The sequence below is a fragment of the Leptonychotes weddellii genome, chromosome 4 (assembly GCF_054177405.1).
Source record: "Leptonychotes weddellii isolate Sample4059 chromosome 4, ASM5417740v2, whole genome shotgun sequence".
Lineage (NCBI taxonomy): Eukaryota > Metazoa > Chordata > Mammalia > Carnivora > Phocidae > Leptonychotes > Leptonychotes weddellii.
Window position 1 is genome coordinate 23,091,268 of NC_138372.1, and position 13,015 is coordinate 23,104,282.

General features: G+C 50.6%; 1 protein-coding gene across 3 annotated transcripts in view; it reads left to right on the top strand.

Annotated features, from left to right (window-relative positions):
* Positions 1-11,924: 11,924 nt before the first annotated feature.
* The window catches only part of ZNF362 (zinc finger protein 362), a 38,806-nt gene continuing 37,715 nt past the window's right edge, over positions 11,925-13,015 (top strand). For 2 of the 3 annotated variants that reach the window (XM_081818029.1, XM_081818032.1), the window contains exon 1: positions 12,797-12,968. The gene's annotated coding sequence lies outside the window, so the exon portion shown is untranslated. Of the gene's footprint in view, positions 12,126-12,796; positions 12,969-13,015 lie in introns of those variants that run through there. The other variant, XM_081818033.1, reaches the window with a different exon arrangement.

The following is a 13,015-nucleotide window of genomic DNA, read 5'->3' on the forward strand; positions in this document are numbered from 1 at the left end:
AAAAAAAAAAAAAAAAAAAAAGCACAAAAACAAACTGTATAGTTATTATGCATTTCTGGGACAGATCCGTATGTAGTATGTTTTTCCTCCCTTATTCTAAAGCTACACTAATGTAATTAAACATCATTAAGCCATTAATGTTTTCCTTTTGTGTTCTATAATATTTTTTAATATATATATTTTTAAAGATTTTATTTGTTTATTTGACAGAGAGAGACACAGCGAGAGAGGGAACACAAGCAGGGGGAGTGGGAGAGGGAGAAGCAGACTTCCCCGCAGAGCAGGGAGCCCGATGCAGGGCTCGATCCCAGGATGCTGGGATCATGACTTGAGCCGAAGGCAGACGCTAAATGACTGAGCCACCCAGGCACCCCTATTTTTTAATATTTTATGTTCTTATATTTTTAGTGGCATTTCTGTGTTTCTTTTCTGGGCCATTATTATCGTTCATATCATTTCATGATTATTTCTGAAAATAATTGTGTCATATAGAAGAGGGAAGTGTTCATTTAAAAAAAGATCTCTTCTGGGGGTTGAATGCCAGGGGGTCGAATGCCAGGTCAGACACGGGGGAGGATACAACCTTCAACAGTATTCCCACCAAAAATGTATGATCTGATTCTGGTCATGAGGAAACATCAGACAAACCCAACTGGAAGACATCTTACAAAATAACTTGTCCATGGACTCTTCAAAAATGTCAAGGTCAAAAAAAACAAAGGCCCAGGAATTGTTTCAGATTAAGGGGGACTAAAGAGCTATGACAGTTAAATGCAATGTGTCATCTTGGATTGGATGCTGGACTGGGAAAAAGTAATTATACAGAATATTATTGGAACAATTAAAAATTTGAACACGGACTGTGGATTGGACAAGAAAATCTTATTAATGCTAAATTTCCTGTGTTTGATAATAGTATTATTGTTCTTTAAGAGACTACTTTTGTTCTTAGGAAATAGGCTCTGAAATATTTAGTGGAAAGGGGCAGGGTGTCTTCATATGAATGTGTATTGTGTGTATGTGAAGATACATGTATAGATAGAGATAGAAAAATAGTGAATGAGGCAAAATGTATACAAATGGTGAACGTGGGTAAAAGATATTTGGGAGTTCTTTTGTGCTATTATTGTAACTTTTCTATAAATTTGAAATTATTGCAAAATGGAAATTTACAAAAAAAAAATCCAGACATGTGAAGCTGGACCCAGTGGTATGTGGGGTAAAGGCAAAGGAAGAGCTGAGAATGACACTTAGCCACTGATTGTGGGCGTAAGGGAGAGAGAGGGGGGCGGTGAGAGACACGGGGAGAGACAGAGAGAATGAGAATATACCAGCCCAGCAAGATGAGGAGGCTGTGGACAGGTGGAATCTCAGATTCCTGAGGATCCAGCAAACCACTAGGTATGTGGTCCTGGGGCTTGAGGGACAGATCAGGGAGGGAGAACTAACTTTGTACAAATCATAGGAGGCATGGAAGAAATTACACAGAGAAGAGAGTACCAAGGATGAACCCTAGGGAGATCAAGATTTAAGAGCTAGCCAGGGTGCCTGGGTGACTGAGTCAGTTAGGCTTCCAATTCTTAATTTCAGCTCAGGTCATGATCTCAGGGTCATGAGATCGAGCCCTGCATCCGGCTCTGTGCTCAGTGGGGAGTCTGCTTCTCTCTCTCTTTTCCCCTCTCCCTCTGTCTCTCCTCCAGCTCATGCTCTCTCTCTCTGTAAAATAAACAAATAAATCTTAAAAAAAAAAAAAAAAAAGAGCTAGCGAAGGGGCGCCTGGCTGGCTCAGTTGGTAGAGCATGTGACTCTTGATCTCAGGATTGTGAGCTTTTGAGCCCCACATGGGGTGTAGAGATTACTTAAAAATAAAATCTTAAAAAAAAAAAGAAAGAAAGAAAGAAAAAAGAAAAAAGAAGAGCTAGCTGAGGAAGAGAAGTCAGCAAAACCAACAGAAGGAATCGGAGAGACAAAGGGAGGGTTAAATGATGGTGATGTCACAGAAGTCCCGGGAGGTGAGAATTTCCCCAGGACACGGTTAGTGGGGACAAATGCCATGAAAAGTTAAATAGGATAAGGACAGACTATAAAAATTGGATTCCACAAGCAGCTAGAGGTACACCCCCAAACATACCTACGAAGACTCAGAAAAAGAAAAATTCATTAAGACGTTGAAAATCAACCCATGCTCATAATCAAGGCTTCCCACTGATCAGAAGGTGACAGAGGTGGATTGAGAAGTGGAATCGGTTTTAAAGCACCTGTGATATTTGATAAGAAAGTGCAAGATGTAAATAGTTCATTTTCCCCACTCTCTGCCACTGGTCAGAAACATAAGGATGTTGCAACCGGAAAAATGACAGCCGTGTTTGGAAGGCATGGGGTGCTGTTTTGGGAGAGCCAGAGTGTTGTCTTCTCTCCTCCACATCAGTCCTTTAAAAAAAAATCCATACAGGGGCACCTGGGTGGCTCAGTCGGTTGAGTGTCCGACTCTTGATCTCGGCTCAGGTCCTGATCTCAGGGTCATAAGTTCGAGCCCCACATTGGACTCTACACTGGGCATGGAGCCTACTTAAAAAAAAAAATTCAGACAAAAGCTGCAAATCCTAGAAAACAACTGAGCAGGAGTTGGAGGGATGGACCTGGGGGTACATCCTGAGTTGGGGGATTCTGGTTAATATGGTTTTTTCCCCCTCTCTTTCTTTATGCACTAAGTTTATTCATGTATTATAATACGAGAGATATTAAAACCAATTATGTACAAGTTTGTGTATTACCAAACGATCACATTTGGTTAAAAAAAAAAATGCCTTCGTGAAAATACCTGACAAAAAAACATTGGAAGGGAATACACCAAAATATTGGTTATCTCTAGGTGATGGGCCCTGAGGAGATTTTTTTCCCTCCTCTTCCTTCAACCTTTAGGTATTTTCAACTGGTTCTATCATGAGCATGCATTGGAAAAAATAAAGGTAATTTTTTAAAAAGGAAAAGGGAGATGAAAAAGAGTCCATGGGTTTGGAGATTAGCAAAGGACTGTCAGCGGAGGGATGGGATGGGGGAGGCAGGAATGCAGCTCCTATGATAATCGCTAAAATTTATAGAGCGCTTTCTTGTTTTGCAAAGTGCTTTTACAAACATTGTCTCATTTTGCAGACTTGGCCAGCTGGACGGGGCCCTGGGTCATGAACTCCAGCTCTGTCGCATGTGGGAGACCTCCAAGCCTCAGCAAGGCCTGCCCCCCAGCACCACCCCCACCCCACCCCCCAGGTCTCCCCCATGGCCCCAGCCCCTCCCAGCCTGCTCTACTCCCTATCTGGGCAGCGGTGGCCCTGAGGTGGTGTCAGGTACGTCTGCCTAGACAAACCTGAAGGTGTTTCCCCCTCGCCCGCGTGTGCAGAGCACCAGGTACATGGTTGCTCACGTGCCTTAGTTCTCAGATCCCAAGACCCACCTGGGGCTCCCTTCTCTGGCGCCCTTGAACATTCCAAGCTTTGTTCTTGCCTCCTCTGCGATGCTCCTTCTGCCTTTCCTGTTCCCCAGGGCGATGGGTGGGAAGGGGTGTCCTTTCCAGTCTCGGGGATTATCACGTTTTCTCCTAAGTCTTAGGTCTTATGTCTTATGTCTGGGCCGAGGGTTTTGATGGGGAAAAAGTGCGGAACGTGAGCCCTTTGTTATCTGTGCCGACCCGTCATCCCCTCCCTGGGGCGCTCACCGTAGGAAGGCCCTCACCATCTGAATTAGTTTCTTCAACACACATTTATTGTCACCTCTGTGCTGGGCCCTGTTGTAGCCACGAGGCGTATGGCTGTGATCACACAGTCTGACCGGAGGAAGGACGCCAGGTACAGGGCATTTTGTGGGGGGAAACCCCTCAGATAAATGTTATCTCACGGGGCTTCTGAACGCTCTGATGTCACTGCCCACAGGGAAGAGACACTCAGGGGCAGTTAGATTTTGCTTTAGTGAATAAGGATTATTTTGCCTGCCCGGCGCCCCCCTACCTCTTCTGGGCCCTTCTCTTCCTCCATGCCTAGCAGTCGCATGTGGGTATGATGGATACTGCCCTCCGAGCTGCAGCTGATTGGTCCCAGGGGGGCCACCTAATGCCCACAGGACCAGGGAACAGCAAACTCCAGCAGGTGGCCGAAGCTCAGAACCGCGTAGTAGTGCAGCTGTTGGTGCACTCTGTAACAAGGCGGAGAAAGAATACAGTTGACATTTGAGGGGGGGAGCGAGGAGGGAGGCCTGAAATGTCCTTGTCCCTGGTTCAATTGTTCCCAAGACCTCTGCTTCTTGCACAGCTTGGATTCTGCAAGCCGCTACTAGCCCTCCTTTTTCTGCCGATTTGCTACTCTGAGATGGATTTCTATCTCTTGCAACCCAAAGTGTGCAAAAAGAATGCCTCAATATATTTTTTTAAAGATGTATTTATTTTAGAGAGTGAGAGAGCGAGCAGGGGGTAGGGGCAGAGAGAGAGAGAGGGAGAGGGAATCTCAAGCAGACTCCATGCTGAGCTGAGCGCGGAGCCTGCCCCAGAGCTCGATCCCATGACCCTGACATCACAACCTGAGCTGAAACCAAGAAACCAAGCTGAACTTGACTGGCTGTGCCACCCAGGTGCCACAAGAATTCCTCAGTATTATATATGAATGGAATAAAGCCTAGAACAATAGGCTTATGTCAGGTCAAGTGTTGGTTTCATCTCATTTTACATATGGGAAAACAGAAGCCCAGAGCACCTACAGCCATGTAGCTTGTGAGCAATGCGGCCAGGACCCCAAAACACAGGCCCCCAGCTATCTGCCACTCTTGAGTCACTTCTTTAAGGATCTTTTAATGACCCTGACACCCTGACTGGCATATGACAGAGGGTGGCTGGCCTTCACTCTTTCTTTGCCTCAATTTCCCCATCCCGTCCCTGTGGGCACACAATTCCTGGCAGAAGAGAAGGGAACCAGATGTTATCCATGTGGGCTGCTTTGAGTTCTCAGGACCTACAAAAGGCTATTATTATTTAATTACTGCAAATGGTAATTATAAGGGAAGGTAATTGTCTGCCCTTTCATTATGGCACTTTTGCCCTTTTACTCTGGCAGCCCCGGGCCAGTCATAAAAGACAACTGGGTCCAGATCTGCTGTGAGGCCCATCACTGGAGGATTGTTGAGAGCAGTGGAGGGGGGTGGAGGGGGGTGGTGGGGGGAGGGCTGTAAATAGTTACAGCGATCACTTTTTGAAGGTGATTTGTGGGTAAGACAGCGCTTCCATACCCACAGACTCCTTAGATCCTATAGGAAATGGGGAATTAACACTCCCTGCGAAGTGGCCAGGTCCTGGGCAAGGTGCCTTCCTTAAGTGAGATCATGCCCATAAAAAGCCCAGCAAGATGCCTCAGAGTAAATGCTTGGTAAATGGTGGTGTATACAATTTCTAATCCTGACACACTGCCCTGTGAAATAAGGATTATTATCCTCCTTTTATAAATGAGAAGGCTTGAGATGCCCTCAGCTCCTATAGCTAGTGAGAGCGAGTATTTGAACCATGTGTGCCCGATCTGAAAGCACTCATGCTTTTCCCCTACAACTTGCCACAGATACTACCGGCCCACGTCACAGTTGAAGAGACTGAGGCCCAGCATTGCAAGGTGGCTGGCCCCAGCTCATCGAGGGATTTAACAGAGTCAGGACCTGGATCCACATGTCCTGCCCTGCCGAGATGGGGCTCAGACTTGCTGCTGGCTCTGCTGTACCCCCTACCCTTCCCCCTGTCACCTCCCCCACATCCCACAAGCCCCAGCTCACGACTAATGGTAGAGACACAAAAGATGAGTAAAACATAGTCTTCTCCCTCTGGCTGAGCAAACGCTAAGCTAAATGGTAGATCTGGGGGCTCCAGCAGGAGGCTGGTCTATGTAACCAGCTGTCACTGCCCACGATGGACACTGCCAATCAGTCACAACATTCCCCGTGTTTAAAGCCCAGATTCTGAGTCCTTTGAGATTTAAATAAAAATTTGCTAGAGTTTCCTCCCTCACATTTTGTGGAAATCTGATGTGTCCCCCAGATTTCTTCAAGTGCCAGTGACTTATGAAGTCCTGGTCACTTCCTGCTTCTTTCTACTCCCAGTGCACCTTCAGTGTCTTCTCTGCCTGTCTGTCCTCTCTGCTCAGGGCCCATCTGGGCATCCCAGTGCCAACCAAACATCCAGCATGCAGATGGTTTCCTGAAGGTTTGAAGGGGGGGTGTCATGGCAATGCAAAGGGCAGACAGTTGAGTAGTAATATCTGTTTGACAAGTTCTGCAGCTGCCTATCCACTGGAGCCCCTCTCTTCTAGCTCACCCATGTCACTGATCATCCCCACATTTCAGGACAATGCTCACATATGTCAGCATGTTCATTTTCTGAGCTCCCTCACCTTCAAAAATTCAACCCCCATCATTTTTTTTTTTATCGGATGAATGAATCGACAAATAGGTATTGAGTTTACAACCTAATGTCAAAGCGTGAGATTAGAAATCTGAATGCAGAATTACAGCTGGGGTAAGTCTACAAAAAAGGGAGACGTCCATGGAGCTGTGAGGGCATCCTGAAGATAGCAGAAGGCCACCCTCAGCATGTGGCTGTGAGCCATGGTGTGTTGGGTGAGTCCATGAGGTGGAGGGGAGGGGTGGGAGACACGTGGGTGTGGTTAGGTGGGGAGCACCTGCTAAGAGGAGGGTACTGCAAGGTTCATGTGACAAAAGGAATTAGCGTGCCTTCCATGAGCTCACAGGAGGCCTGCACGGCTGGAGCACAGTGGCCAAGAGGGAAAGTAGTCCTGATTGAGTGTGGAGGCTTTTGGAGGGGCCAGACCACGTACAGACACTTGGGGACCGCAATCACTATCATTTCAGCATGTAGAGCAGTTTAGATCTCCATCTCTTGCTCAGCTCCTGTACGACGTTGGTATATCCCAACCTCCATTAATAGCTCTGCTCACAGAGGACCAAATACTCCCGAGTCTCTCCGGAGGAAGCAGTAGAAGTTTTTCTTTCCCCATTCCACATCCCCCCTCCCCAAAGGGAATGGAGGGCACAGAGAAATGTGGCTTCACACCAGTATGAGTTATTCTACTGCCTTAGCAAAAGGCAGAGTGGCCAGTTTGGGATTTAAACGCCCCTTCTCCGTGTGATAACTCGGACGGTACAGACGGAAGGGCTTGAGAAGTGAGGGCTGGTGTTCTCAGGGAAGATTTTCCAGGGGAGGTGGGGTGGGGGTGGGTCTCCAAGGTACAGGTAGCCGCACTGCCATGGCCTCACATGTGATCCACTGTATGCTTGCCCCGGGAAACAGGGGTCATCACACTCAGTTTGCACAGGAGAAAACCGAGGCTCAGAGAGAGGAAGAAACTCGCCTTAAATTAGCAGCCACTGAGTGACAAGACAAAGTTCAACCCAGCTCTGACTGGACTCTAGAACCTAATCTATCATCTTAAACTCCATGGTCTCCTTGAGGGGAGCAAAATGAGCAAAGGTGAAGAGGGTGGAGGGCAGAGAGCTCACATACTCACTCATTCAGTGTCTCAGCTGACAGCACATAGCACCCACCGTACACCAGGGGCTTTGGACCCTGGGTCAGAGGACCTCAGCTGCAGGCCAGGCCCCAAGACTTAGCCAGCCCTTTTCCTTCCTGGGCCTCAGTTTTCCCCCCTGTGAAATGGGGGATAACATCCCTGGCCAGCCTCCCTCCCAGGGCTCCTCTGGGCTCTTATTAGAAAGTGCTTGTGCTGGGGCGCCTGGGTGGCTCAGATGGTTAAGCATCTGCCTTCGGCTCAGGTCATGATCCCAGGGTCCTGGGATCAAGCCCCGCATCGGGCTCCTGGCTCAGCAGGGAGCCTGCTTCTCCTTCTCCCTCTGCCTCTCTCCCTGCTCATGCTCGCTCTCTCTCTCTGTATCTCTGTGTCTCAAATGAATAAATAAAATCTTTAAAAAAAAAAAAAAAAAAAGAAAGTGCTTGTGCTGATGCTTGAGGTTGGATTACTTCCGATGGGAGGTACACCCCATTTGGAGGATGACAAGGTGGCTAGCTTGAGTAGAGGGCAAGGAGAGAAAGATGGAAATCTCTTGGCATTAAGGTCCCACTGTGAGCAAGCTGGGGATGTCATGTTGGGAAGCCAGCCTTGTGCTTAGCATGACCGGAGTTACAGGGCCCCGGAGCTGCCTGGACATCTCCTGCTTTGTAACTCCCTGCATCAGCCATCAAGTCCTTCACGTGTCCCACACTTGTCCGCCTCTTTCCACTTCTGCTAACGCCACCATCACTGTTCACCTGGGAGACTCTGAAAGTCTCCCTACTGGCCTCCCTGGTTTTCTGCTTTGCCCGTTCCAGTCCATTCTTTCCCCAGCAGCCACATGGGCCTTTTGAAATGAAATGCGATCACATCACGTCTCTGCCTAATGCCTGTCTCCTTATGACTTCCTCGTGTTCTCAAGCTAATTCCTTGCCAGGGAGCTCCTGGGACGTTCAGCCTGGAGGGTCACTTCGCAAGTCCCCCTCACTTCACTCCCTCCATGGTCCTTTGTGGCCCTTCAATACGGCCAGCTCGTCCTGGTCCCAGAACCTCCACACACAGTTCTCTCCGCCAGAAATGCTCTTGTCCCATCTCTTCCCTGGTCTCGGCTTCAACGTCCCCTCCTCAGAGAAGCTCTCCCTGATCTTCTCCTACCCACTCCCCAGACATCTCACATCTTTTGCATCTCTTAGGAGACATATAATTATCTGAGGGATTATTTGTTAAATTCTGGCTCTTGAAATTAACGTCTGCTTCTCTTCTTCCAAAGGAACGCTGCCCTTCCCAGCCTCCCTTGCAGTTGGGCAGGACCACGTGACTAATCTTGGCCAATGGATACTGAGGAGAGGCTGTGCCTGTGTCCCATCTCCACCCCCCACCCCCACTCCCGCGGCACCCCGCGCCAGGCTGAATACCATGTGGGATTCTCCAGTCTCTGTTCTCCTGCCGTGGGAACTAAAAAGGGCACATGTTTCATTCGGTGGGTGCAGCTTCAAGATGTTAGGGACTCCTCAGCCAAGCTCTCTGAGCCAGTAGAGGACCCAGGATGGGCATGTGGCACAGGTGAGAAAGAAACCACTCTTTCCTTATGTCACTGAGGTTCCAGAGTTCTTTGTTACTGCAGCATAATCTGGTGTATCTTGACTAATTAATAATGCTAACTAATGCTCTATCAGAGCGGGGCCTGGCTCTTAGTCACTGCTTCTCCGGTGTCTGGGACCCTAACTGTGACACAGAAGAAGTGCTTTGTAAATACTTCTTGAATGAGTGAAAACACAGAACATGTAAGACATGGTTTCTTCCTCAAAGAGTTTATTCTCATCGAAGGGACAGATACTTATACATACAACAGTTAGAATGTAACCAGGGCTGTAAAAGCTAAAGAAGGCGGAGGGAGCTCATTGGTTGGAGCAGTCGTGGAGGATTTCCTGGAAGAGAATGAGGACTTGAAGAACTGGAGAGGATGAGAGTGGACTTTTAGTCCACTCCATCATTTGTCCATCCATTCAGCAAACATTTATTCTAATGCATCATGATAAGTGCTTTGCCAGCAGTATGGCCGGAGGACCATGGTGCTCTTGGGAACCAGTGGAAAGTACCTCTTTCCATGCAGAGGATCTAGAACAGCTTCACAGAGGAAGTGATGTTTGAGCCATGTCTTGATAAGTGGGTGTTCTCCAGAGACTTCAGAGATGGGGAGAAAAGGACTGAAGGTCCCAGGCAGAGGAAACAGCCTGTTCGAAGCCCTTAGAAGGGAGATGGCCAGGTCCAAGATGGCAGCCCACTTTGGTTGGCTGTAGCATAGCTTTCCAGGTGGTTAGACAGGAGGCTAGTGAGGCAGAGATGGACCACATTATGGTACCCTCTGCCCATAAATCCCTTATAAAGACCTCAGCTTCAGGATCAAAGCCTTCAGGATTCTGTCTCCCATCACCCTCTCCACTCTAAACTCCAGTGCCTTTGCATGTGCTACTCCAAGTGCCTGTAATTACAATGATGGTGATAATAGTAACAAAATAACATTTGTTGGGCCCTTAGAATGTGCTAGGTGCTGTGTCAAGCATCATTTCATTGTACAACAACATCAGCAATGATCTGGGTTAGTATACTTTTTTAGGATTTTTTTTTCTTAGTAGTAGACTTTATTAGAACAGTTTTAGATTTACAGAAAAATGGATCAGATACTACAGAGCATTCCCATATATCCCTCACCCAGTTTTCCCTATTGGTAACATCTTAAGTTAGTGTATTTGTTATATTTTGTTATAATTACTGATGAATACTTTTAGTAATACATTACTATTAACTAAAATCTGTAATTTATTAAGATTTCCTTAGTTTTTACCTAATGTCTTTTTTTCTGTCCCAAGATCCTACCTAGGATACCACAGTACATTTAGCTGTTCTGTCTCTTTAGGCTCCTCTGGGCTTTAACAGGTTCTCAGACTTACTTTGTGATGACCTCGACAGTTTTGAGGAGTATTAGTTGAGCATTTTTTAGGTTGTTCCACTATTTGAGTTGGTCTGATGTTTTTCTCATGACAAGACTGGTGTTATAGGTTATTGGGAGGAAGACCATAGAGGTAAAGTGCCACTTTTTTTTTTTTTTTAAGATTTTATTTATTTATTTGACAGAGAGAGACACAGCGAGAGAGGGAACACAAGCAGGCAGAGTGGGAGAGGGAGAAGCAGGCTTCCCGCTGAGCAGGGAGCCCGACGTGGGGCTTGATCCCAGGACCCTGGGACCATGACCTGAGCCGAAGGCAGACGCTCAATGACTGAGCCACCCAGGTGCCCCTAAAGTGCCACTTTTATCACTAGTATCAAGGGTAGCTACTGAAAACATGGTTTGTGACTGCTGGTGTTAGCCTTGATCACCCGGCTGAAGTAGTAGCTGTCAGATATCCCCACTGTGAAGTGACTCTTTGCGCCCTCCCTTTCCATACTGTACACTCTGGAAGGAAGTCATTAGGCACAGCCATACCTAAAGAGCCTAGAGTTTGCTCCCCCTCCTTGAATATCTCCATAAATTATTTTGAATTCTTTTGCATGAGATTTCTCATTTATTATTATCTCCCTGAGCTTCTCCACAGTGGGTTGATACTTTTATCACCCCCATCTTCGTGGAAATGGGAAGGTCCTCCCTTCTTCCTCACCTGGCTCACCCCAGATCTAATTTCAGAAGACCTTCTCCACCTCCTGAGAAAGAGTGGCCTCCTCTGTGTCCTCCCCACTGCTCCCCTCCCTGCCCCTTCCTTGTGCTTTGTAATCCAACTAATTCCGGCCACGCTATGTTTTGTGCCCCGCTCTGTGCTGGCACTGTGCTTGGGGCCTGAAAACCAGTGGCCTAGGTAGGCCCTGTCTTCCAGTGGCTCACAGCCTCCACGTCCTGTGCAAGACTGGACTCCCCATGGGGGCAGGAACTTCGTCCAACTTGTTCATAGCTGGGTTTCCAGCCAATCACCACAGCGTGGGATCCGAGGTCCTCAATCACTGTTTACCCAACTGCGGAATGCTGGAATGCTTTCTGGAGGACCAGCAAACACGGGCAGGTGATTGTGTGTGTGTGTGTGTGTGTGTCTGTGTGTCTGTCCTTCCCTGGGGACTGGGAGCTCCCTGAGGGCAGAGCCAGCCTTGATTCTTCTGGCCTAGAGGCTGGGTGGCAGTGAGTGTCACAGAAGTCTGAGACGGTGAAAGGACCCAGGGACCGGACGCCTCCTCAGGTAGAAGTGAAGTTTGGAAGCTGACACAGCCCGGGAGGCCGAATCCGAAGGACTTGGTGACTGATTGGCTGGGGAGGGTGAGGCGGGAGGAGGAGTCACACGCAGATGGCTCTGAGGTCTGGAGCTGGGGGACAGCCGGTGCCACCTCTGTTAAGACTCTGCGAGAAGAGCCGCTGACAGCCTCAGGCGGCCCCACCCTTTGGGGGCTCGGGCCTAGGGCCAGGGACGGCCGGAGCCTACACAGGGAGGGGTGGCCTGGCCAGTACAAACTTCTGCCCCCATCTCCATGTCCTCGTCTTAACAACAACAACAACAAATCTCAGCGGGGATTTTGAGCACGGTCGTTGGTTACCAGGTGTGGGGACCCATTCCGGGGGTCCCCTCCTGCCTGCCGTCTGCGCAGGAGACCTCCTCCCCCCCCCAAGGGCAGCCTGGCCCCGCCGGACCTGGGTCCCCAGCCCGCCATCACCGCGGGGAGGGGGCGGCGAAGCGGCGGCCCGGCCTGGGCGGGACAATGGCCGCGGCCGCCGGGGCCCCGGGAGCCCCCGCGCTGGGGAAGGGGCTGGCCTAGGGCCCGGCGCCGGTGCCCTCCCCGCGCGGCTCGGGCGGGCGGAGGGGGGCGAGGAGTTCCTTTGTGGCTCTGCCTCGGGCGCGGCGCGGGTGGGGGGCGCGGCGCAACTTTACCAGGCGGCGGCGGCGGCGGCGGCGGCGGCGGCGAGCGCGAGACGAGGCCCCGGGGCCCGAGCGGGGCCCCCAGCGCGCGGCCCGCCCCCGCCCCCCGCCCGGCCCCCTCCCCTCGCGCGCCGTCGCCCGCGCCCGGCGCTGCCCACTCGCGGGAGCCCCCGGGGCCGGACGGGCTGCGCAGCCGGAGAGGCGGGGGCCCGACGCGGCCCCCTCCCCACCCCCGGAGCCGGGCGCCTGGCGCGGGGGCTCGCCGAGCGCACGGGGGGCCGCGCGGCGCTGCAGACCCAGCCTCCCGCCGCCGCCGCCGCCGCCGCCGCCGCCGCCGCCGCCGCCTCGGCGCTTGCAGAACCCAGAAGTGAACAGCAGGCGACCCGGAAGGTTTGCGCGCGGCTCCGCACCGAGCCGGAGCCCGAGCCGGAGCCCGGAGCCGGAGCCGGAGCCCCAGCCCGGCCCTGCAAGGGCCGCCGGGCGCGGGGCTGCGGCCGCGTCCCGGAGCCGCCGCCAGCACAGCCAGGTCCGTGCGGGCCCGGGGCGCGCGGGGAGCGGGCCCGGCGGCGGCGG